The sequence below is a fragment of the Cervus elaphus genome, chromosome 24, assembly GCF_910594005.1.
Source record: "Cervus elaphus chromosome 24, mCerEla1.1, whole genome shotgun sequence".
NCBI lineage: Eukaryota > Metazoa > Chordata > Mammalia > Artiodactyla > Cervidae > Cervus > Cervus elaphus.
The window spans coordinates 9,282,530-9,309,677 of record NC_057838.1 but is presented as its reverse complement, the minus strand read 5'-3'; positions in this window follow the sequence as shown (position 1 = coordinate 9,309,677).

Genomic DNA, 27,148 nt, shown 5'->3' with positions numbered 1-27,148 from the left:
ATGGCACTCCAGAGAAACCCCAAGAACACTCTTTCAAGGCTAGAGGGATCCTGAGGTCACTGTAGCAAAACGAAAAAGCTCTGTGGACCAAAAATCAACTCGAGATAAGAGGGTAGTCCCTGGCTTCGACTCCAGAGGAATACCACCTTACCACAAGCACCTCAAGAGGAGGCTTCTCTCAGCTCTAGGTATGTGAGAGGGACCCTGAGTTTGTAGCCTCAAGTGGAATGGACACCGCGATGCCCTGACTCGAAATAAGGCCGGATATCCCTGCAGTGACTTGAATGCAGGCTCGTCTTGCATCTCCTAAGATGAAAGGATGTCTGAATCCCCTGTGAAGACCACAGAGAAAGATCTAGTTCCCCACCTCATCGCGACCGGAGGCCTCACATCCTTTGAAAAATCCAGAGGTACGCGGAGATCAGGTCCTCCAAAGGAGACGATGCCTGACTCCTCGTGAAACTTAATAGGAGTCCCAGGATTCCTGTGGCACGTGTAAAGGGACCCTTGGCCTCCCGCCTCAGCTGGAGAGGCGTCCCAATTGCCCTGCCAAGCCTCGAGGAGAATCCCGAGTGGTCCCTCGCAACTAGGCAGGAGTCCTGACGTCGCTGAACAAACACGTGGGTGGAAGGGCCATCCCCGTCGTAACTCGAGAATATACCCCAGGTTCCCGCCGCTACTCGAGAAAAACCATGAGACTTCCCCCTCGCCGCAAGATGAGGCCCGATTCCCCTGCACTGCATTCAAAGCAATTCCGTATTGCACATCAAACATGAAAGGAGCCTTGATTTCCTTGATGGCACTCCAGAGAAACCCCAACAACACTGTTTCAAGGCTAGAGGGATCCTGAGGTCAGTGTAGCCACACGAAAGAGCTCCGTGGACCAAAAATCAACTCGAGATGAGAGGTTAGTCCCTGGCTTCGACTCCAGAGGAATACCACCTTACCACAAGCACCTCAAGAGGAGGCTTCTCTCAGCTCTAGGTATGTGAGAGGGACCCTGAGTTTGCGGCCTCAATTGGAATGGACACTGCAATGCCCTGACGCGAAATAACGCCGGATATCCCTGCAGTGCCTTGAATGCAGGCTCGTCTTGCATCTCCCAAGACGAAAGGATGTCTGAATCCCCTGTGGAGACCACAGAGAAAGACCTAGTTCCCCACCTCATCGCGACCGGAGGCCTCACATCCTTTGAAAACTCCAGACGTACGCGGAGATCAGTGCCTCCAAGGGAGACGATGCCTGACTCCTCGTGAAACTTGATAGGAGACCCAGGATTCCTGTGGCACGTGGAAAGGGACTCTTGGTCTCCCGCCTCAGCTGGAGAGGCGTCCCAATTGCCCTGCCAAGCCTCGAGGAGAATCCCGAGTGGTCCCTCGCAACTAGGCAGGAGTCCTGCCGTCGCTGAACAAACACGTGGGTGGAAGGGCCTTCCCCTTCGTAACTCGAGAATATAACCCAGGTTCCCGCCGCAACTCGAGAAAAACCATGAGACTTCCCCCTCGCCGTGAGATGAGGCCCGATTCCCCTGCACTGCGTGCAGAGCAATTCCGTGTTGCACATCACACAAGAAAGGAGCCTTGATTTCCTTGTTGGCACTCCAGAGAAACCCCAAGAACACTGTTTCAAGGCTAGAGGGATCCTGAGGTCACTGTAGCCACACGAAAGAGCTCCGTGGACCAAAAATCAACCCGAGATGAGAGGTTAGTCCCTGGCTTCGACTCCAGAGGAATACCACCTTACCACAAGCACCTCAAGAGGAGGCTTCTCTCAGCTCTAGGTATGTGAGAGGGACGCTGAGTTTGCAGCCTCAAGTGGAATGGACATCGCGATGCCCTGACGCGAAATAAGGCCGGATATCCCTGCAGTGACTTGAATGCAGGCTCGTCTTGCATCTCCTAAGATGAAAGGATGTCTGAATCCGCTGTGAAGACCACAGAGAAAGATCTAGTTCCCCACCTCATCGCGACCGGAGGCCTCACATCCTTTGAAAAATCCAGAGGTACGCGGAGATCAGGTCCTCCAAAGGAGACGATGCCTGACTCCTCGTGAAACTTGATAGGAGTCCCAGGATTCCTGTGGCACGTGGAAAGGGACCCTTGGTCTCCCGCCTCAGCTGGAGAGGCGTCCCAATTGCCCTGCCAAGCCTCGAGGAGAATCCCCAGTTTTCCCTCGCAACTAGGCCGGAGTCCTGACGTCGTTGAACAAACACGTGGGTGGAAGGGCCATCCCCGTCGTAACTCGAGAATATACCCCAGGTTCTCGCCGCAACTCGAGAAAAACCATGAGACTTCCCCCTCGCCGCGAGATGAGGCCCGATTCCCCTGCACTGCGTGCAGAGCAATTCCGTGTTGCACATCACACATGAAACGAGCCTTGATTTCCTTGATGGCACTCCAGAGAAACGCCAAAAACACTGTTTCAAGGCTAGAGGGATCCTGAGGTCACTGTAGCAACACGAAAGAGCTCTGTGGACCAAAAATCAACTCGAGGTAAGAGGGTAGTCCCTGGCTTCGACTCCAGAGGAATACCACCTTACCACAAGCACCTCAAGAGGAGGCTTCTCTCAGCTCTAGGTATGTGAGAGGGACGCTGAGTTTGCGGCCTCAAGTGAATGGACATCGCGATGCCCTGACGCGAAATAAGGCCGGATATCCCTGCAGTGACTTGAATGCAGGCTCGTCTTGCATCTCCTAAGATGAAAGGATGTCTGAATCCCCTGTGAAGACCACAGAGAAAGATCTAGTTCCCCACCTCATCGCGACCGTAGTCCTCACATCCTTTGAAAAATCCAGAGGTACGCGGAGATCAGGTCCTCCAAAGGAGACGATGCCTGACTCCTCGTGAAACTTAATAGGAGTCCCAGGATTCCTGTGGCACTTGTAAAGGGACCCTTGGTCTCCCGCCTCAGCTGGAGAGGCGTCCCAATTGCCCTGCCAAGCCTCGAGGAGAATCCCGAGTGGTCCCTCGCAACTAGGCAGGAGTCCTGACGTCGCTGAACAAACACGTGGGTGGAAGGGCCATCCCCGTCGTAACTCGAGAATATACCCCAGGTTCCCGCCTCTACTCGAGAAAAACCATGAGACTTCCCCCTCGCCGCAAGATGAGGCCCGATTCCCCTGCACTGCATTTAAAGCAATTCCGTATTGCACATCAAACATGAAAGGAGCCTTGATTTCCTTGATGGCACTCCAGAGAAACCCCAACAACACTGTTTCAAGGCTAGAGGGATCCTGAGGTCAGTGTAGCCACACGAAAGAGCTCCGTGGACCAAAAATCAACTCGAGATGAGAGGTTAGTCCCTGGCTTCGACTCCAGAGGAATACCACCTTACCACAAGCACCTCAAGAGGAGGCTTCTCTCAGCTCTAGGTATGTGAGAGGGACCCTGAGTTTGCGGCCTCAATTGGAATGGACACTGCAATGCCCTGACGCGAAATAACGCCGGATATCCCTGCAGTGCCTTGAATGCAGGCTCGTCTTGCATCTCCCAAGACGAAAGGATGTCTGAATCCCCTGTGGAGACCACAGAGAAAGACCTAGTTCCCCACCTCATCGCGACCGGAGGCCTCACATCCTTTGAAAACTCCAGACGTACGCGGAGATCAGTGCCTCCAAGGGAGACGATGCCTGACTCCTCGTGAAACTTGATAGGAGACCCAGGATTCCTGTGGCACGTGGAAAGGGACTCTTGGTCTCCCGCCTCAGCTGGAGAGGCGTCCCAATTGCCCTGCCAAGCCTCGAGGAGAATCCCGAGTTTTCCCTCCCAACTAGGCAGGAGTCCTGCCGTCGCTGAAGAAACACGTGTGTGGAAGGGCCATCCCCGTCGTAACTCGAGAATATACCCCAGGTTCCCGCCGCAACTCGAGAAGAACCATGAGACTTCCCCCTCGCCGCAAGACGAGGCCCGATTCCCCTGTACTGCGTGCAGTGCAATTCCGTGTTGCACATCACACATGAAAGGAGCCTTGATTTCCTTGATGGCACTCCAGAGAAACCCCAAGAACACTCTTTCAAGGCTAGAGGGATCCTGAGGTCACTGTAGCAACACGAAAGAACTCTGTGGACCAAAAATCAACTCGAGATAAGAGGGTAGTCCCTGGCTTTGACTCCAGAGGAATACCACCTTACCACAAGCACCTCAAGAGGAGGCTTCTCTCAGCTCTAGGTATGTTAGAGGGACCCTGAGTTTGCGGCCTCAAGTGGAATGGACACCGCGATGCCCTGACTCGAAATAAGGCCGGATATCCCTGCAGTTACTTGAATGCAGGCTCGTCTTGCATCTCCCAAGACGAAAGGATGTCTGAATCCCCTGTGGAGACCACAGAGAAAGACCTAGTTCCCCACCTCATCGCGACCGGAGGCCTCACATCCTTTGAAAACTCCAGAGGTACGCGGAGATCAGTGCCTCGAAAGGAGATGATGCCTGACTTCTCGTGAAACTTGATAGGAGTCCCAGGATTCCTGTGGCACGTGGAAAGGGACTCTTGGTCTCCCGCCTCAGCTGGAGAGGCGTCCCAATTGCCCTGCCAAGCCTCGAGGAGAATCCCGAGTTGTCCCTCGCAACTAGGCAGGAGTCCTAACGTCGCTGAACAAACACGTGTGTGGAAGGGCCATCCCCTTCGTAACTCGAGAATATACCCCAGGTTCCCGCCGCAACTCGAGAAAAACCATGAGACTTCCCCCTCGCCGCGAGATGAGGCCCGATTCCCCTGCACTGCATGCAGAGCAATTCCGTGTTGCACATCACACATGAAAGGAGTCTTGATTTCCTTGATGGCACTCCAGAGAAACCCCAAGAACACTGTTTCAAGGCTAGAGGGAACCTGAGGTCACTGTAGCAACACGAAAGAGCTCCGAGGACCAAAAATCAACTCGAGATGAGAGGTTAGTCCCTGGCATCGACTCCAGAGGAATACCACCTTACCACAAGCACCTCAAGAGGAGGCTTCTCTCAGCTCTAGCTATGTGAGAGAGACCCTGAGTTTGTGGCCTCAAGTGGAATGGACACCGCGACGCCCTGACTCGAAATTAGGCCAGATATCCCTGCAGTGACTTGAATGCAGGCTCATCTTGCATCTCCCAAGACGAAAGGATGTCTGAATCCCCTGTGGAGACCACAGAGAAAGACCTAGTTCCCCACCTCATCGCGACCGGAGGCCTCACATTCTTTGAAAACTCCAGAGGTACGCGGAGATCAGTGCCTTCAAAGGAGACGATGCCTGACTCCTCGTGAAACTTGATAGGAGTCCCAGGATTCCTGTGGCACGTGGAAAGGGACCCTTGGTCTCCCGCCTCAGCTGGAGAGGCGTCCCAATTGCCCTGCCAACCCTCGAGGAGAATCCCGAGTTGTCCCTCGCAACTAGGCAGGAGTCCTGACGTCGCTGAACAAACTCGTGTGTGGAAGGGCCATCCCCGTCGTAACTTGAGGATATACCCCAGGTTCCCGCCGAAACTCGAGAAAAACCATGAGACTTCCCCCTCGCCGGGAGATGAGGCCCGATTCCCCTGCACTGCGTGCAGAGCAATTCCGTGTTGCACATCAAACCTGAAAGTATCCTTGATTTCCTTGATGGCACTCCAGAGAAACCCCAAGAACACTCTTTCAAGGCTAGAGGGATCCTGAGGTCACTGTAGCAAAACGAAAAAGCTCTGTGGACCAAAAATCAACTCGAGATAAGAGGGTAGTCCCTGGCTTCGACTCCAGAGGAATACCACCTTACCACAAGCACCTCAAGAGGAGGCTTCTCTCAGCTCTAGGTATGTGAGAGGGACCCTGAGTTTGTAGCCTCAAGTGGAATGGACACCGCGATGCCCTGACTCGAAATAAGGCCGGATATCCCTGCAGTGACTTGAATGCAGGCTCGTCTTGCATCTCCCAAGACGAAAGGATGTCTGAATCCCATGTGGAGACCACAGAGAAAGACCTAGTTCCCCACCTCATCGCGACCGGAGGCCTCACATCCTTTGAAAACTCCAGAGGTACGCGGAGATCAGTGCCTCCAAAGGAGACGATGCCTGACTCCTCGTGAAACTTGATAGGACTCCCAGGATTCCTGTGGCACGTGGAAAGGGACCCTTGGTCTCCCGCCTCAGCTGGAGAGGCGTCCCAGTTGCATTGCCAACCTTCGAGTACAATCCCGAGTTGTCCCTCGCAACTAGGCAGGAGTCCTGACGTCGCTGAACAAACACGTGTGTGGAAGGGCCATCCCCATCGTAACTCGAGAATATACCCCAGGTTCCCGCCGCAACTCGAGAAAAACCATGAGACTTCCCCCTCTCCGCGAGATGAGGCCCGATTCCCCTGCACTGCGTGCAGAGCAATTCCGTGTTGCACATCACACATGAAAGGAGCCTTGATTTCTTTGATGGCACTCCAGAGAAACCCCAAGAACACTGTTTCAAGGCTAGAGGGATCCTGAGGTCACTTTAGCAACATGAAAGAGCTCCGTGGACCAAAAATCAACTCGAGATGAGAGGTTAGTCCCTGGCTTCGACTCCAGAGGAATACCACCTTACCACAAGCACCTTAAGAGGAGGCTTCTCTCAGCTCTAGGTATGTGAGAGGGACCCTGAGTTTGCGGCCTCAAGTGGAATGGACACCGCGATGCCCTGACTCGAAATAAGGCCGGATATCCCTGCAGTGACTTGAATGCAGGCTCGTCTTGCCTCTCCCAAGACGAAAGGATGTCTGAATCCCCTGTGGAGACCACAGAGAAAGACCTAGTTCCCCACCTCATCGCAACCGGAGGCCTCACATCCTTTGAAAACTCCAGAGGTACGCGGAGATCAGTGCCTCCAAAGGAGACGATGCCTGACTCCTCGTGAAACTTGATAGGAGTCCCAGGATTCCTGTGGCATGTGGAAAGGGACCCTTGGTCTCCCGCCTCAGCTGGAGAGGCGTCCCAGTTGCCCTGCCAACCCTCGAGGAGAATCCCGAGTTGTCCCTCCCAACTAGGCAGGAGTCCTGACGTCGCTGAACAAACACGTGTGTGGAAGGGCAATCCCCGTCGTAACTCGAGAATATACCCCAGGTTCCCGCCGCAACTCGAGAAAAACCATGAGACTTCCCCCTCGCCGGGAGATGAGGCCCGATTCCCCTGCACTGCGTGCAGAGCAATTCCGTGTTGCACATCACACTTGAAAGGAGCCTTGATTTCCTTGATGGCACTCCAGAGAAACCCCAAGAACACTGTTTCAAGGCTAGAGGGATCCTGAGGTCACTGTAGCCACACGAAAGAGCTCCGTGGACCAAAAATCAACTCGAGATGAGAGATTAGTCCCTGGCTTCGACTCCAGAGGAATACCACCTTACCGCAAGCACCTCAAGAGGAGGCTTCTCTCAGCTCTAGGTATGTGAGAGGGACCGTAATTTTGCGGCCTCAAGTGGAAAGGACACTGCGATGCCCTGACGCGAAATAAGGCCGGATATCCCTGCAGTGACTTGAATGCAGGCTCGTCTTGCATCTCTCAAGATGAAAGGATGTTTGAATCCCCTGTGGAGACCACAGAGAAAGACCTAGTTCCCCACCTCATCGCGACCGGAGGCCTCACATCCTTTGAAAACTCCAGAGGTACGCGGAGATTAGTGCCTCCAAAGGAGACGATGCCTGACTCCTCGTGAAACTTGATAGGAGTCCCAGGATTCCTGTGGCACGTGGAAAGGGACCCTTGGTCTCCCGCCTCAGCTGGAGAGGCGTCCCAATTGCCCTGCCAAGCCTCGAGGAGAATCCCGAGTTGTCCCTCGCAACTAGGCAGGAGTCCTGACGTCGCTGAACAAACACGTGGGTGGAAGAGCCATCCCCGTCGTAACTCGAGAATATATCCCAGGTTCCCGCCGCAACTCGAGAAAAACCATGAGACGTCACCCTCGCCGCGAGATAAGGCCAGATTCCCCTGCAGTGCGTGCAGAGCAATTCCGTATTGCACTTCACACATGAAAGGAGCCTTGATTTCCTTGATGGCACTCCAGAGAAACCCCAAGAACACTGTTTCAAGGCGAGAGGGATCCTGAGGTCACTGTAGCAACACGAAAGAGCTCCGTGGACCAAAAATCAACTCGAGATGAGAGGTTAGTCCCTGGCTTCGACTCCAGAGGAATACAACCTTACCACAAGCACTTCAAGAGGATTCTTCTCTCAGCTCTAGGTATGTGAGAGGGACCCTGAGTTTGCGGCCTCAAGTGGAATGGACACCGCGATGCCCTGACTCGAAATAAGGCCGCATATCCCTGCAGTGACTTGAATGCAGGCTCGACTTGCATCTCACAAGACGAAAGGATGTCTGAATCCCCTGTGGAGACCACAGAGAAAGACCTAGATCCCCACTTCATCGCGACCGGGGGCCTCACATACTTTGAAAATTCCAGAGGTACACTGAGATCAGTGCCTCCAAAGGAGACGATGCCTGACTCCTCGTGAAACTTGATAGGAGTCCCAGGATTCCTGTGGCACGTGGAAAGGGACCCTTGGTCTCCCGCCTCAGCTGGAGAGGCGTCCCAATTGCCCTGCCAAGCCTCGAGGAGAATCCCGAGTTGTCCCTCGCAACTAGGCAGGAGTCCTGACGTGGCTGAACAAACACGTGTGTGGAAGGGCCATCCCCGTCGAAACTCGAGAATATACCCCAGGTTCCCGCCGCAACTCGAGAAAAACCATGAGACTTCCCCCTCGCCGCGAGATGAGGCCCGATTCCCCTGTACTGCGTGCAGAGCAATTCCGTGTGGCACATCACACATGAAAGGAGGCTTGATTTCCTTGATGGCACTCCAGAGAAACCCCAAGAACACTGTTTCAAGGCTAGAGAGATCCTGAGGTCACTGTAGCAACACGAAAGAGCTCCGTGGACAAAAATCAACTCGAGATGAGAAGTTAGTCCCTGGCTTCGACTCCAGAGGAATACCACCTTACCACAAGCACCTCAAGAGGAGGCTTCTCTCAGCTCTAGGTATGTGAGAGGGACCCTGAGTTTGCGGCCTCAAGTGGAATGGACACCGCGATGCCCTGACTCGAAATAAGGCCGGATATCCCTGCAGTGACTTGAATGCAGGCTCGTCTTGCATCTCCCAAGACGAAAGGATGACTGAATCCCCTGTGGAGACCAGAGAGAAAGACCTAGTTCCCCACCTCATCGTGACCGGAGGCCTCACATCCTTTGAAAACTCCAGAGGTACGCGGAGATCAGTGCCTCCAAAGGAGACGATGCCTGACTCCTCGTGAAACTTGATAGGAGTCCCAGGATTCCTGTGGCACGTGGAAAGGGACCCTTGGTCTCCCGCCTCAGCTGGAGAGGCGTCCCAATTGCCCTGCCAAGCCTCGAGGAGAATCCCGAGTTGTCCCTCGCAACTAGGCAGGAGTCCTGACGTCGCTGAAGAAACACGTGTGTGGAAGGGCCATCCCCGTCGTAACTTGAGAATATAGAGCAGGTTCCCGCCGCAACTCGTCAAAAACCATGAGACTTCCCCCTCGCCGCGAGATGAGGCCCGATTCCCCTGCACTGCGTGCAGAGCAATTCCGTGTTGCACATCACACTTGAAAGGAGCCTTGATTTCCTTGATGGCACTCCAGAGAAACCCCAAGAACACTCTTTCAAGGCTAGAGGGATCCTGAGGTCACTGTAGCAACACGAAAGAGCTCCGTGGACCAAAAATCAACTCGAGATGAGAGGTTAGTCCCTGGCTTCGACTCCAGAGGAATACCACCTTACCACAAGCACCTCAAGAGGAGGCTTCTCTCAGCTCTAGGTATGTGAGAGTGACCGTGATTTTGCAGCCTCACGTGGAAAGGACACTGCGATGCCCTGACGCGAAATAAGGCCGGATATCCCTGCAGTGACTTGAATGCAGGCTCGTCTTGCATCTCTCAAGATGAAAGGATGTTTGAATCCCCTGTGGAGACCACAGAGAAAGACCTAGTTCCCCACCTCATCGCGACCGGAGGCCTCACATCCTTTGAAAACTCCAGAGGTACGCGGAGATTAGTGCCTCCAAAGGAGACGATGCCTGACTCCTCGTGAAACTTGATAGGAGTCCCAGGATTCCTGTGGCACGTGGAAAGGGACCCTTGGTCTCCCGCCTCAGCTGGAGAGGCGTCCCAATTGCCCTGCCAAGCCTCGAGGAGAATCCCGAGTTGTCCCTCGCAACTAGGCAGGAGTCCTGACGTCGCTGAACAAACACGTGGGTGGAAGAGCCATCCCCGTCGTAACTCGAGAATATATCCCAGGTTTCCGCCGCAACTCGAGAAAAACCATGAGACGTCACCCTCGCCGCTAGATAAGGCCAGATTCCCCTGCAGTGCGTGCAGAGCAATTCCGTGCTGCACTTCACACATGAAAGGAGCCTTGATTTCCTTGATGGCACTCCAGAGAAACCCCAAGAACACTGTTTCAAGGCGAGAGGGATCCTGAGGTCACTGTAGCAACACGAAAGAGCTCCGTGGACCAAAAATCAACTCGAGATGAAAGGTTAGTCCCTGGCTTCGACTCCAGAGGAATACCACCTTACCACAAGCACCTCAAGAGGAGGCTTCTCTCAGCTCTAGGTATGTGAGAGGGACCCTGAGTTTGCGGCCACAAGTGGAATGGACACTGCGATGCCCTGACGCGAAATAACGCCGGATATCTCTGCAGTGACTTGAATGCAGGCTCGTCTTGCATCTCCCAAGACGAAAGGATGTCTGAATCCCCTGTGGAGACCACAGAGAAAGACCTAGTTCCCCACCTCATCGCGACCGGAGTCCTCACATCCTTTGAAAATTCCAGAGGTACACTGAGATCAGTGCCTCCAAGGGATACGATGCCTGACTCCTCGTGAAACTTGATAGGAGTCCCAGGATTCCTGTGGCACGTGGAAAGGGACCCTTGGTCTCCCGCCTCAGCTGGAGAGGCGTCCCAATTGCCCTGCCAAGCCTCGAGGAGAATCCCGAGTTGTCCCTCGCAACTAGGAAGGAGTCCTGACGTCGCTGAATAAACACGTGCGTGGAAGGGCCATCGCCGTTGTAACTCGAGAATATACCCCAGGTTCTCGCCGCAACTCGAGAAAAAACCATGAGACTTCCCCCTCGCCGTGAGATGAGGCCCGATTCCCCTGCATTGCATGCAGAGCAATTCCGTGTTGCACATCAAACATGAAAGAAGCCTTGATTTCCTTGATGGCACTCCAGAGAAACCCCAAGAACACTGTTTCAAGGCTAGAGGGATTCTGAGGTCACTGGAGCAACACGAAAGAGCTCCGTGGACCAAAAATCAACTCGAGATGAGAGGTTAGTCCCTGGCTTCGACTCCAGAGGAAAACCACCTTACCACAAGCACCTCAAAAGGAGGCTTCTCTCAGCTCTAGGTATGTGAGAGGGACCCTGAGTTTGCGGCCTCAAGTGGAATGGACACTGCGATGCCCTGAAGCGATATAAGGCCGGATATCCCTGCAGTGACTTGAATGCAGGCTCGTTTTGCATCTCCGAAGATGAAAGGATGTCTGAATCCCCTGTGGAGACCACAGAGAAAGACCTAGTTCCCCACTTCATGGCGACCGGAGGCCTCACATCCTTTGAAAACTCCAGAGGTACGCGGAGATCAGTGCCTCCAAAGGAGACGATGCCTGACTCCTCGTGAAACTTGATAGGAGTCCCAGGATTCCTGTGGCACGTGGAAAGGGACCCGTGGTCTCCGACCTCAGCTGGAGAGGCGTCCCAATTGCCCTGCCAAGCCTCGAGGAGAATCCCGAGTTGTCCCTCGCAACTAGGCAGGAGTCCTGACGTCGCTGAACAAACACGTGGGTGGAAGGTTCATCCCCGTCGTAACTCGAGAATATACCCCAGGTTCCCGCCGCAACTCGAGAAAAACCATGAGACTTCCCCCTCGCCGCAAGATAAGGCCCGATTTCCCTGCACTGCATTCAAAGCAATTCCGTATTGCACATCAAACATGAAAGGAGCCTTGATTTCCTTGATGGCACTCCAGAGAAACCCCAAGAACACTGTTTCGAGGCTAGAGGGATCCTGAGGTCACTGTAGCAACACGAAAGAGCTCCGTGGACCAAAAATCAACTCGAGATGAGAGGTTAGTCCCTGGCTTCGACTCCAGAGGAATACCACCTTACCACAAGCACCTCAAGAGGAGGCTTCTCTCAGCTCTAGGTATGTGAGAGGGACCCTGAGTTTGCGGCCTCAAGTGAAATGGACACTGCGATGCCCAGACGCGAAATAACGCCGGATATCTCTGCAGTGACTTGAATGCAGGCTCGTCTTGCATCTCCCAAGACGAAAGGATGTCTGAATCCCCTGTGGAGACCACAGAGAAAGACCTAGTTCCCCACCTCATCGCGACCGGAGGCCTCACATCCTTTGAAAATTCCAGAGGTACACTGAGATCAGTGCCTCCAAGGGATACGATGCCTGACTCCTCGTGAAACTTGATAGGAGTCCCAGGATTCCTGTGGCACGTGGAAAGGGACCCTTGGTCTCCCGCCTCAGCTGGAGAGGCGTCCCAATTGCCCTGCCAAGCCTCGAGGAGAATCCCGAGTTTTCCCTCGCAACTAGGCAGGAGTCCTGACGTCGCTGAACAAACACATGGGTGGAAGGACCATCTTCGTCATAGCTGGAGAATATACCCCGGTTCGCGCCGCAACTCGAGAAAAACCATGAGACTTCCCCCTCGCCACGAGATGAAGCCCGATTCCGCTGCACTGCGTGCAGGGCAATTCCGTGTTTCACATCACATTTGAAAGGACCCTTGACTTCCTTGATGGCACTCCAGAGAAACCCCAAGAACACTGTTTCAAGGCTAGAGGATCCTGAGGTCACTGAAGCAACACGAAAGAGCTCCGTGGACCAAAAATCAACTCGAGATGAGAGGTTAGTCCCTGGCTTCGACTCCAGAGTAATACCACCTTACCACAAGCACCTCAAGCGGAGGCTTCTCTCAGCTCTAGGTATGTGAGAGGGACCCTGAGTTTGCGGCCTCAAGTGGAATGGACACTGCGATGCCCTGACGCGAAATAAGGCCGGATATCCCTGCAGTGACTTGAATGCAGGCTCGTCTTGCATCTCCCAAGACGAAAGGATGACTGAATCCCCTCTGGAGACCACAGAGAAAGACCTAGTTCCCCACCTCATCGCTACCGGAGGCCTCACATCCTTTGAAAACTCCAGACGTACGCGGAGATCAGTGCCTCCAAGGGAGACGATTCCTGACTCCTCGTGAAACTTGATAGGAGTCCCAGGATTCCTGTGGCACATGGAAAGGGACTCTTGGTCTCCCGCCTCAGCTGGAGAGGCGTCCCAATTGCCCTGCCAAGCCTCGAGGAGAATCCCGAGTTTTCCCTCCCAACTAGGCAGGAGTCCTGCCGTCGCTGAAGAAACACGTGTGTGGAAGGGCCATCCCCGTCGTAACTCGAGAATATACCCCAGGTTCCCGCCGCAACTCGAGAAGAACCATGAGACTTCCCCCTCGCCGCAAGACGAGGCCCTATTCCCCTGTACTGCGTGCAGTGCAATTCCGTGTTGCACATCACACATGAAAGGAGCCTTGATTTCCTTGATGGCACTCCAGAGAAACCCCAAGAACACTCTTTCAAGGCTAGAGGGATCCTGAGGTCACTGTAGCAACACGAAAGAACTCTGTGGACCAAAAATCAACTCGAGATAAGAGGGTAGTCCCTGGCTTTGACTCCAGAGGAATACCACCTTACCACAAGCACCTCAAGAGGAGGCTTCTCTCAGCTCTAGGTATGTTAGAGGGACCCTGAGTTTGCGGCCTCAAGTGGAATGGACACCGCGATGCCCTGACTCGAAATAAGGCCGGATATCCCTGCAGTTACTTGAATGCAGGCTCGTCTTGCATCTCCCAAGACGAAAGGATGTCTGAATCCCCTGTGGAGACCACAGAGAAAGACCTAGTTCCCCACCTCATCGCGACCGGAGGCCTCACATCCTTTGAAAACTCCAGAGGTACGCGGAGATCAGTGCCTCGAAAGGAGATGATGCCTGACTTCTCGTGAAACTTGATAGGAGTCCCAGGATTCCTGTGGCACATGGAAAGGGACTCTTGGTCTCCCGCCTCAGCTGGAGAGGCGTCCCAATTGCCCTGCCAAGCCTCGAGGAGAATCCCGAGTTGTCCCTCGCAACTAGGCAGGAGTCCTAACGTCGCTGAACAAACACGTGTGTGGAAGGGCCATCCCCTTCGTAACTCGAGAATATACCCCAGGTTCCCGCCGCAACTCGAGAAAAACCATGAGACTTCCCCCTCGCCGCGAGATGAGGCCCGATTCCCCTGCACTGCATGCAGAGCAATTCCGTGTTGCACATCACACATGAAAGGAGTCTTGATTTCCTTGATGGCACTCCAGAGAAACCCCAAGAACACTGTTTCAAGGCTAGAGGGAACCTGAGGTCACTGTAGCAACACGAAAGAGCTCCGAGGACCAAAAATCAACTCGAGATGAGAGGTTAGTCCCTGGCATCGACTCCAGAGGAATACCACCTTACCACAAGCACCTCAAGAGGAGGCTTCTCTCAGCTCTAGCTATGTGAGAGAGACCCTGAGTTTGTGGCCTCAAGTGGAATGGACACCGCGACGCCCTGACTCGAAATTAGGCCAGATATCCCTGCAGTGACTTGAATGCAGGCTCATCTTGCATCTCCCAAGACGAAAGGATGTCTGAATCCCCTGTGGAGACCACAGAGAAAGACCTAGTTCCCCACCTCATCGCGACCGGAGGCCTCACATTCTTTGAAAACTCCAGAGGTACGCGGAGATCAGTGCCTTCAAAGGAGACGATGCCTGACTCCTCGTGAAACTTGATAGGAGTCCCAGGATTCCTGTGGCACGTGGAAAGGGACCCTTGGTCTCCCGCCTCAGCTGGAGAGGCGTCCCAATTGCCCTGCCAACCCTCGAGGAGAATCCCGAGTTGTCCCTCGCAACTAGGCAGGAGTCCTGACGTCGCTGAACAAACTCGTGTGTGGAAGGGCCATCCCCGTCGTAACTTGAGGATATACCCCAGGTTCCCGCCGAAACTCGAGAAAAACCATGAGACTTCCCCCTCGCCGGGAGATGAGGCCCGATTCCCCTGCACTGCGTGCAGAGCAATTCCGTGTTGCACATCAAACCTGAAAGTATCCTTGATTTCCTTGATGGCACTCCAGAGAAACCCCAAGAACACTCTTTCAAGGCTAGAGGGATCCTGAGGTCACTGTAGCAAAACGAAAAAGCTCTGTGGACCAAAAATCAACTCGAGATAAGAGGGTAGTCCCTGGCTTCGACTCCAGAGGAATACCACCTTACCACAAGCACCTCAAGAGGAGGCTTCTCTCAGCTCTAGGTATGTGAGAGGGACCCTGAGTTTGTAGCCTCAAGTGGAATGGACACCGCGATGCCCTGACTCGAAATAAGGCCGGATATCCCTGCAGTGACTTGAATGCAGGCTCGTCTTGCATCTCCTAAGATGAAAGGATGTCTGAATCCCCTGTGAAGACCACAGAGAAAGATCTAGTTCCCCACCTCATCGCGACCGGAGGCCTCACATCCTTTGAAAAATCCAGAGGTACGCGGAGATCAGGTCCTCCAAAGGAGACGATGCCTGACTCCTCGTGAAACTTAATAGGAGTCCCAGGATTCCTGTGGCACGTGTAAAGGGACCCTTGGCCTCCCGCCTCAGCTGGAGAGGCGTCCCAATTGCCCTGCCAAGCCTCGAGGAGAATCCCGAGTGGTCCCTCGCAACTAGGCAGGAGTCCTGACGTCGCTGAACAAACACGTGGGTGGAAGGGCCATCCCCGTCGTAACTCGAGAATATACCCCAGGTTCCCGCCGCTACTCGAGAAAAACCATGAGACTTCCCCCTCGCCGCAAGATGAGGCCCGATTCCCCTGCACTGCATTCAAAGCAATTCCGTATTGCACATCAAACATGAAAGGAGCCTTGATTTCCTTGATGGCACTCCAGAGAAACCCCAAGAACACTGTTTCAAGGCTAGAGGGATCCTGAGGTCAGTGTAGCCACACGAAAGAGCTCCGTGGACCAAAAATCAACTCGAGATGAGAGGTTAGTCCCTGGCTTCGACTCCAGAGGAATACCACCTTACCACAAGCACCTCAAGAGGAGGCTTCTCTCAGCTCTAGGTATGTGAGAGGGACCCTGAGTTTGCGGCCTCAATTGGAATGGACACTGCAATGCCCTGACGCGAAATAACGCCGGATATCCCTGCAGTGCCTTGAATGCAGGCTCGTCTTGCATCTCCCAAGACGAAAGGATGTCTGAATCCCCTGTGGAGACCACAGAGAAAGACCTAGTTCCCCACCTCATCGCGACCGGAGGCCTCACATCCTTTGAAAACTCCAGACGTACGCGGAGATCAGTGCCTCCAAGGGAGACGATGCCTGACTCCTCGTGAAACTTGATAGGAGACCCAGGATTCCTGTGGCACGTGGAAAGGGACTCTTGGTCTCCCGCCTCAGCTGGAGAGGCGTCCCAATTGCCCTGCCAAGCCTCGAGGAGAATCCCGAGTGGTCCCTCGCAACTAGGCAGGAGTCCTGCCGTCGCTGAACAAACACGTGGTTGGAAGGGCCTTCCCCTTCGTAACTCGAGAATATAACCCAGGTTCCCGCCGCAACTCGAGAAAAACCATGAGACTTCCCCCTCGCCGTGAGATGAGGCCCGATTCCCCTGCACTGCGTGCAGAGCAATTCCGTGTTGCACATCACACAAGAAAGGAGCCTTGATTTCCTTGTTGGCACTCCAGAGAAACCCCAAGAACACTGTTTCAAGGCTAGAGGGATCCTGAGGTCACTGTAGCCACACGAAAGAGCTCAGTGGACCAAAAATCAACCCGAGATGAGAGGTTAGTCCCTGGCTTCGACTCCAGAGGAATACCACCTTACCACAAGCACCTCAAGAGGAGGCTTCTCTCAGCTCTAGGTATGTGAGAGGGACGCTGAGTTTGCAGCCTCAAGTGGAAAGGACATCGCGATGCCCTGACGCGAAATAAGGCCGGATATCCCTGCAGTGACTTGAATGCAGGCTCGTCTTGCATCTCCTAAGATGAAAGGATGTCTGAATCCGCTGTGAAGACCACAGAGAAAGATCTAGTTCCCCACCTCATCGCGACCGGAGGCCTCACATCCTTTGAAAAATCCAGAGGTACGCGGAGATCAGGTCCTCCAAAGGAGACGATGCCTGACTCCTCGTGAAACTTGATAGGAGTCCCAGGATTCCTGTGGCACGTGGAAAGGGACCCTTGGTCTCCCGCCTCAGCTGGAGAGGCGTCCCAATTGCCCTGCCAAGCCTCGAGGAGAATCCCCAGTTTTCCCTCGCAACTAGGCCGGAGTCCTGACGTCGTTGAACAAACACGTGGGTGGAAGGGCCATCCCCGTCGTAACTCGAGAATATACCCCAGGTTCTCGCCGCAACTCGAGAAAAACCATGAGACTTCCCCCTCGCCGCGAGATGAGGCCCGATTCCCCTGCACTGCGTGCAGAGCAATTCCGTGTTGCACATCACACATGAAACGAGCCTTGATTTCCTTGATGGCACTCCAGAGAAACGCCAAAAACACTGTTTCAAGGCTAGAGGGATCCTGAGGTCACTGTAGCAACACGAAAGAGCTCTGTGGACCAAAAATCAACTCGAGGTAAGAGGGTAGTCCCTGGCTTCGACTCCAGAGGAATACCACCTTACCACAAGCACCTCAAGAGGAGGCTTCTCTCAGCTCTAGGTATGTGAGAGGGACGCTGAGTTTGCGGCCTCAAGTGAATGGACATCGCGATGCCCTGACGCGAAATAAGGCCGGATATCCCTGCAGTGACTTGAATGCAGGCTCGTCTTGCATCTCCTAAGATGAAAGGATGTCTGAATCCCCTGTGAAGACCACAGAGAAAGATCTAGTTCCCCACCTCATCGCGACCGTAGTCCTCACATCCTTTGAAAAATCCAGAGGTACGCGGAGATCAGGTCCTTCAAAGGAGACGATGCCTGACTCCTCGTGAAACTTAATAGGAGTCCCAGGATTCCTGTGGCACGTGTAAAGGGACCCTTGGTCTCCCGCCTCAGCTGGAGAGGCGTCCCAATTGCCCTGCCAAGCCTCGAGGAGAATCCCGAGTGGTCCCTCGCAACTAGGCAGGAGTCCTGACGTCGCTGAACAAACACGTGGGTGGAAGGGCCATCCCCGTCGTAACTCGAGAATATACCCCAGGTTCCCGCCTCTACTCGAGAAAAACCATGAGACTTCCCCCTCGCCGCAAGATGAGGCCCGATTCCCCTGCACTGCATTTAAAGCAATTCCGTATTGCACATCAAACATGAAAGGAGCCTTGATTTCCTTGATGGCACTCCAGAGAAACCCCAACAACACTGTTTCAAGGCTAGAGGGATCCTGAGGTCAGTGTAGCCACACGAAAGAGCTCCGTGGACCAAAAATCAACTCGAGATGAGAGGTTAGTCCCTGGCTTCGACTCCAGAGGAATACCACCTTACCACAAGCACCTCAAGAGGAGGCTTCTCTCAGCTCTAGGTATGTGAGAGGGACCCTGAGTTTGCGGCCTCAATTGGAATGGACACTGCAATGCCCTGACGCGAAATAACGCCGGATATCCCTGCAGTGCCTTGAATGCAGGCTCGTCTTGCATCTCCCAAGACGAAAGGATGTCTGAATCCCCTGTGGAGACCACAGAGAAAGACCTAGTTCCCCACCTCATCGCGACCGGAGGCCTCACATCCTTTGAAAACTCCAGACGTACGCGGAGATCAGTGCCTCCAAGGGAGACGATGCCTGACTCCTTGTGAAACTTGATAGGAGACCCAGGATTCCTGTGGCACGTGGAAAGGGACTCTTGGTCTCCCGCCTCAGCTGGAGAGGCGTCCCAATTGCCCTGCCAAGCCTCGAGGAGAATCCCGAGTGGTCCCTCGAAACTAGGCAGGAGTCCTGCCGTCGCTGAACAAACACGTGGGTGGAAGGGCCTTCCCCTTCGTAACTCGAGAATATAACCCAGGTTCCCGCCGCAACTCGAGAAAAACCATGAGACTTCCCCCTCGCCGTGAGATGAGGCCCGATTCCCCTGCACTGCGTGCAGAGCAATTCCGTGTTGCACATCACACAAGAAAGGAGCCTTGATTTCCTTGTTGGCACTCCAGAGAAACCCCAAGAACACTGTTTCAAGGCTAGAGGGATCCTGAGGTCACTGTAGCCACACGAAAGAGCTCCGTGGACCAAAAATCAACCCGAGATGAGAGGTTAGTCCCTGGCTTCGACTCCAGAGGAATACCACCTTACCACAAGCACCTCAAGAGGAGGCTTCTCTCAGCTCTAGGTATTTGAGAGGGACCCTGAGTTTGCGGCCACAAGTGGAATGGACACCGCGATGCCCTGACTCGAAATAAGGCCGGATATCCCTGCAGTCACTTGAATGCCGGCTCGTCTTGCATCTCCCAAGATGAAAGGATGTTTGAATCCCCTGTGGAGACCACAGAGAAAGACTTAGTTCCCCACCTCATCGCGACCGGAGGCCTCACATCCTTTGAAAACTCCAGAGGTACGCGGAGATCAGTGCCTCCAAAGGAGACGATGCCTGACTCCTCGTGAAACATGATAGGAGTCCCAGGATTCCTGTGGCACGTGGAAAGGGACACTTGGTTTCCCGACTCACCTGGACAGGCGTCCCAATTGCCATGCCAAGCCTCGAAGAGAATCCCGAGTTGTCCCTCGCAACTAGGCAGGAGTCCTGACGTCGCTGAACAAACACATGGGTGGAAGGACCATCTTCGTCATAGCTGGAGAATATACCCCGGTTCGCGCCGCAACTCGAGAAAAACCATGAGACTTCCCCCTCGCCACGAGATGAAGCCCGATTCCGCTGCACTGCGTGCAGGGCAATTCCGTGTTGCACATCACATTTGAAAGGACCCTTGACTTCCTTGATGGCACTCCAGAGAAACCCCAAGAACACTGTTTCAAGGCTAGAGGATCCTGAGGTCACTGAAGCAACACGAAAGAGCTCCGTGGACCAAAAATCAACTCGAGATGAGAGGTTAGTCCCTGGCTTCGACTCCAGAGTAATACCACCTTACCACAAGCACCTCAAGCGGAGGCTTCTCTCAGCTCTAGGTATGTGAGAGGGACCCTGAGTTTGCGGCCTCAAGTGGAATGGACACTGCGATGCCCTGACGCGAAATAAGGCCGGATATCCCTGCAGTGACTTGAATGCAGGCTCGTCTTGCATCTCCCAAGACGAAAGGATGACTGAATCCCCTCTGGAGACCACAGAGAAAGACCTAGTTCCCCACCTCATCGCTACCGGAGGCCTCACATCCTTTGAAAACTCCAGACGTACGCGGAGATCAGTGCCTCCAAGGGAGACGATTCCTGACTCCTCGTGAAACTTGATAGGAGTCCCAGGATTCCTGTGGCACATGGAAAGGGACTCTTGGTCTCCCGCCTCAGCTGGAGAGGCGTCCCAATTGCCCTGCCAAGCCTCGAGGAGAATCCCGAGTTTTCCCTCCCAACTAGGCAGGAGTCCTGCCGTCGCTGAAGAAACACGTGTGTGGAAGGGCCATCCCCGTCGTAACTCGAGAATATACCCCAGGTTCCCGCCGCAACTCGAGAAGAACCATGAGACTTCCCCCTCGCCGCAAGACGAGGCCCGATTCCCCTGTACTGCGTGCAGTGCAATTCCGTGTTGCACATCACACATGAAAGGAGCCTTGATTTCCTTGATGGCACTCCAGAGAAACCCCAAGAACACTCTTTCAAGGCTAGAGGGATCCTGAGGTCACTGTAGCAACACGAAAGAACTCTGTGGACCAAAAATCAACTCGAGATAAGAGGGTAGTCCCTGGCTTTGACTCCAGAGGAATACCACCTTACCACAAGCACCTCAAGAGGAGGCTTCTCTCAGCTCTAGGTATGTTAGAGGGACCCTGAGTTTGCGGCCTCAAGTGGAATGGACACCGCGATGCCCTGACTCGAAATAAGGCCGGATATCCCTGCAGTTACTTGAATGCAGGCTCGTCTTGCATCTCCCAAGACGAAAGGATGTCTGAATCCCCTGTGGAGACCACAGAGAAAGACCTAGTTCCCCACCTCATCGCGACCTGAGGCCTCACATTCTTTGAAAACTCCAGAGGTACGCGGAGATCAGTGCCTTCAAAGGAGACGATGCCTGACTCCTCGTGAAACTTGATAGGAGTCCCAGGATTCCTGTGGCACGTGGAAAGGGACCCTTGGTCTCCCGCCTCAGCTGGAGAGGCGTCCCAATTGCCCTGCCAACCCTCGAGGAGAATCCCGAGTTGTCCCTCGCAACTAGGCAGGAGTCCTGACGTCGCTGAACAAACTCGTGTGTGGAAGGGCCATCCCCGTCGTAACTTGAGGATATACCCCAGGTTCCCGCCGAAACTCGAGAAAAACCATGAGACTTCCCCCTCGCCGGGAGATGAGGCCCGATTCCCCTGCACTGCGTGCAGAGCAATTCCGTGTTGCACATCAAACCTGAAAGTATCCTTGATTTCCTTGATGGCACTCCAGAGAAACCCCAAGAACACTCTTTCAAGGCTAGAGGGATCCTGAGGTCACTGTAGCAAAACGAAAAAGCTCTGTGGACCAAAAATCAACTCGAGATAAGAGGTTAGTCCCTGGCTTCGACTCCAGAGGAATACCACCTTACCACAAGCACCTCAAGAGGAGGCTTCTCTCAGCTCTAGGTATGTGAGAGGGACCCTGAGTTTGTAGCCTCAAGTGGAATGGACACCGCGATGCCCTGACTCGAAATAAGGCCGGATATCCCTGCAGTGACTTGAATGCAGGCTCGTCTTGCATCTCCTAAGATGAAAGGATGTCTGATTCCCCTGTGAAGACCACAGAGAAAGATCTAGTTCCCCACCTCATCGCGACCGGAGGCCTCACATCCTTTGAAAAATCCAGAGGTACGCGGAGATCAGGTCCTCCAAAGGAGACGATGCCTGACTCCTCGTGAAACTTAATAGGAGTCCCAGGATTCCTGTGGCACGTGTAAAGGGACCCTTGGCCTCCCGCCTCAGCTGGAGAGGCGTCCCAATTGCCCTGCCAAGCCTCGAGGAGAATCCCGAGTGGTCCCTCGCAACTAGGCAGGAGTCCTGACGTCGCTGAACAAACACGTGGGTGGAAGGGCCATCCCCGTCGTAACTCGAGAATATACCCCAGGTTCCCGCCACTACTCGAGAAAAACCATGAGACTTCCCCCTCGCCGCAAGATGAGGCCCGATTCCCCTGCACTGCATTCAAAGCAATTCCGTATTGCACATCAAACATGAAAGGAGCCTTGATTTCCTTGATGGCACTCCAGAGAAACCCCAACAACACTGTTTCAAGGCTAGAGGGATCCTGAGGTCAGTGTAGCCACACGAAAGAGCTCCGTGGACCAAAAATCAACTCGAGATGAGAGGTTAGTCCCTGGCTTCGACTCCAGAGGAATACCACCTTACCACAAGCACCTCAAGAGGAGGCTTCTCTCAGCTCTAGGTATGTGAGAGGGACCCTGAGTTTGCGGCCTCAATTGGAATGGACACTGCAATGCCCTCACGCGAAATAACGCCGGATATCCCTGCAGTGCCTTGAATGCAGGCTCGTCTTGCATCTCCCAAGACGAAAGGATGTCTGAATCCCCTGTGGAGACCACAGAGAAAGACCTAGTTCCCCACCTCATCGCGACCGGAGGCCTCACATCCTTTGAAAACTCCAGACGTACGCGGAGATCAGTGCCTCCAAGGGAGACGATGCCTGACTCCTCGTGAAACTTGATAGGAGACCCAGGATTCCTGTGGCACGTGGAAAGGGACTCTTGGTCTCCCGCCTCAGCTGGAGAGGCGTCCCAATTGCCCTGCCAAGCCTCGAGGAGAATCCCGAGTGGTCCCTCGCAACTAGGCAGGAGTCCTGCCGTCGCTGAACAAACACGTGGTTGGAAGGGCCTTCCCCTTCGTAACTCGAGAATATAACCCAGGTTCCCGCCGCAACTCGAGAAAAACCATGAGACTTCCCCCTCGCCGTGAGATGAGGCCCGATTCCCCTGCACTGCGTGCAGAGCAATTCCGTGTTGCACATCACACAAGAAAGGAGCCTTGATTTCCTTGTTGGCACTCCAGAGAAACCCCAAGAACACTGTTTCAAGGCTAGAGGGATCCTGAGGTCACTGTAGCCACACGAAAGAGCTCCGTGGACCAAAAATCAACCCGAGATGAGAGGTTAGTCCCTGGCTTCGACTCCAGAGGAATACCACCTTACCACAAGCACCTCAAGAGGAGGCTTCTCTCAGCTCTAGGTATGTGAGAGGGACGCTGAGTTTGCAGCCTCAAGTGGAATGGACATCGCGATGCCCTGACGCGAAATAAGGCCGGATATCCCTGCAGTGACTTGAATGCAGGCTCGTCTTGCATCTCCTAAGATGAAAGGATGTCTGAATCCGCTGTGAAGACCACAGAGAAAGATCTAGTTCCCCACCTCATCGCGACCGGAGGCCTCACATCCTTTGAAAAATCCAGAGGTACGCGGAGATCAGGTCCTCCAAAGGAGACGATGCCTGACTCCTCGTGAAACTTGATAGGAGTCCCAGGATTCCTGTGGCACGTGGAAAGGGACCCTTGGTCTCCCGCCTCAGCTGGAGAGGCGTCCCAATTGCCCTGCCAAGCCTCGAGGAGAATCCCCAGTTTTCCCTCGCAACTAGGCCGGAGTCCTGACGTCGTTGAACAAACACGTGGGTGGAAGGGCCATCCCCGTCGTAACTCGAGAATATACCCCAGGTTCTCGCCGCAACTCGAGAAAAACCATGAGACTTCCCCCTCGCCGCGAGATGAGGCCCGATTCCCCTGCACTGCGTGCAGAGCAATTCCGTGTTGCACATCACACATGAAACGAGCCTTGATTTCCTTGATGGCACTCCAGAGAAACGCCAAAAACACTGTTTCAAGGCTAGAGGGATCCTGAGGTCACTGTAGCAACACGAAAGAGCTCTGTGGACCAAAAATCAACTCGAGGTAAGAGGGTAGTCCCTGGCTTCGACTCCAGAGGAATACCACCTTACCACAAGCACCTCAAGAGGAGGCTTCTCTCAGCTCTAGGTATGTGAGAGGGACGCTGAGTTTGCGGCCTCAAGTGAATGGACATCGCGATGCCCTGACGCGAAATAAGGCCGGATATCCCTGCAGTGACTTGAATGCAGGCTCGTCTTGCATCTCCTAAGATGAAAGGATGTCTGAATCCCCTGTGAAGACCACAGAGAAAGATCTAGTTCCCCACCTCATCGCGACCGTAGTCCTCACATCCTTTGAAAAATCCAGAGGTACGCGGAGATCAGGTCCTTCAAAGGAGACGATGCCTGACTCCTCGTGAAACTTAATAGGAGTCCCAGGATTCCTGTGGCACGTGTAAAGGGACCCTTGGTCTCCCGCCTCATCTGGAGAGGCGTCCCAATTGCCCTGCCAAGCCTCGAGGAGAATCCCGAGTGGTCCCTCGCAACTAGGCAGGAGTCCTGACGTCGCTGAACAAACACGTGGGTGGAAGGGCCATCCCCGTCGTAACTCGAGAATATACCCCAGGTTCCCGCCTCTACTCGAGAAAAACCATGAGACTTCCCCCTCGCCGCAAGATGAGGCCCGATTCCCCTGCACTGCATTTAAAGCAATTCCGTATTGCACATCAAACATGAAAGGAGCCTTGATTTCCTTGATGGCACTCCAGAGAAACCCCAACAACACTGTTTCAAGGCTAGAGGGATCCTGAGGTCAGTGTAGCCACACGAAAGAGCTCCGTGGACCAAAAATCAACTCGAGATGAGAGGTTAGTCCCTGGCTTCGACTCCAGAGGAATACCACCTTACCACAAGCACCTCAAGAGGAGGCTTCTCTCAGCTCTAGGTATGTGAGAGGGACCCTGAGTTTGCGGCCTCAATTGGAATGGACACTGCAATGCCCTGACGCGAAATAACGCCGGATATCCCTGCAGTGCCTTGAATGCAGGCTCGTCTTGCATCTCCCAAGACGAAAGGATGTCTGAATCCCCTGTGGAGACCACAGAGAAAGACCTAGTTCCCCACCTCATCGCGACCGGAGGCCTCACATCCTTTGAAAACTCCAGACGTACGCGGAGATCAGTGCCTCCAAGGGAGACGATGCCTGACTCCTCGTGAAACTTGATAGGAGACCCAGGATTCCTGTGGCACGTGGAAAGGGACTCTTGGTCTCCCGCCTCAGCTGGAGAGGCGTCCCAATTGCCCTGCCAAGCCTCGAGGAGAATCCCGAGTGGTCCCTCGAAACTAGGCAGGAGTCCTGCCGTCGCTGAACAAACACGTGGGTGGAAGGGCCTTCCCCTTCGTAACTCGAGAATATAACCCAGGTTCCCGCCGCAACTCGAGAAAAACCATGAGACTTCCCCCTCGCCGTGAGATGAGGCCCGATTCCCCTGCACTGCGTGCAGAGCAATTCCGTGTTGCACATCACACAAGAAAGGAGCCTTGATTTCCTTGTTGGCACTCCAGAGAAACCCCAAGAACACTGTTTCAAGGCTAGAGGGATCCTGAGGTCACTGTAGCCACACGAAAGAGCTCCGTGGACCAAAAATCAACCCGAGATGAGAGGTTAGTCCCTGGCTTCGACTCCAGAGGAATACCACCTTACCACAAGCACCTCAAGAGGAGGCTTCTCTCAGCTCTAGGTATTTGAGAGGGACCCTGAGTTTGCGGCCACAAGTGGAATGGACACCGCGATGCCCTGACTCGAAATAAGGCCGGATATCCCTGCAGTCACTTGAATGCCGGCTCGTCTTGCATCTCCCAAGATGAAAGGATGTTTGAATCCCCTGTGGAGACCACAGAGAAAGACTTAGTTCCCCACCTCATCGCGACCGGAGGCCTCACATCCTTTGAAAACTCCAGAGGTACGCGGAGATCAGTGCCTCCAAAGGAGACGATGCCTGACTCCTCGTGAAACATGATAGGAGTCCCAGGATTCCTGTGGCACGTGGAAAGGGACACTTGGTTTCCCGACTCACCTGGACAGGCGTCCCAATTGCCATGCCAAGCCTCGAAGAGAATCCCGAGTTGTCCCTCGCAACTAGGCAGGAGTCCTGACGTCGCTGAACAAACACATGGGTGGAAGGACCATCTTCGTCATAGCTGGAGAATATACCCCGGTTCGCGCCGCAACTCGAGAAAAACCATGAGACTTCCCCCTCGCCACGAGATGAAGCCCGATTCCGCTGCACTGCGTGCAGGGCAATTCCGTGTTGCACATCACATTTGAAAGGACCCTTGACTTCCTTGATGGCACTCCAGAGAAACCCCAAGAACACTGTTTCAAGGCTAGAGGATCCTGAGGTCACTGAAGCAACACGAAAGAGCTCCGTGGACCAAAAATCAACTCGAGATGAGAGGTTAGTCCCTGGCTTCGACTCCAGAGTAATACCACCTTACCACAAGCACCTCAAGCGGAGGCTTCTCTCAGCTCTAGGTATGTGAGAGGGACCCTGAGTTTGCGGCCTCAAGTGGAATGGACACTGCGATGCCCTGACGCGAAATAAGGCCGGATATCCCTGCAGTGACTTGAATGCAGGCTCGTCTTGCATCTCCCAAGACGAAAGGATGACTGAATCCCCTCTGGAGACCACAGAGAAAGACCTAGTTCCCCACCTCATCGCTACCGGAGGCCTCACATCCTTTGAAAACTCCAGACGTACGCGGAGATCAGTGCCTCCAAGGGAGACGATTCCTGACTCCTCGTGAAACTTGATAGGAGTCCCAGGATTCCTGTGGCACATGGAAAGGGACTCTTGGTCTCCCGCCTCAGCTGGAGAGGCGTCCCAATTGCCCTGCCAAGCCTCGAGGAGAATCCCGAGTTTTCCCTCCCAACTAGGCAGGAGTCCTGCCGTCGCTGAAGAAACACGTGTGTGGAAGGGCCATCCCCGTCGTAACTCGAGAATATACCCCAGGTTCCCGCCGCAACTCGAGAAGAACCATGAGACTTCCCCCTCGCCGCAAGATGAGGCCCGATTCCCCTGCACTGCATTCAAAGCAATTCCGTATTGCACATCAAACATGAAAGGAGCCTTGATTTCCTTGATGGCACTCCAGAGAAACCCCAAGAACACTGTTTCAAGGCTAGAGGGATCCTGAGGTCAGTGTAGCCACACGAAAGAGCTCCGTGGACCAAAA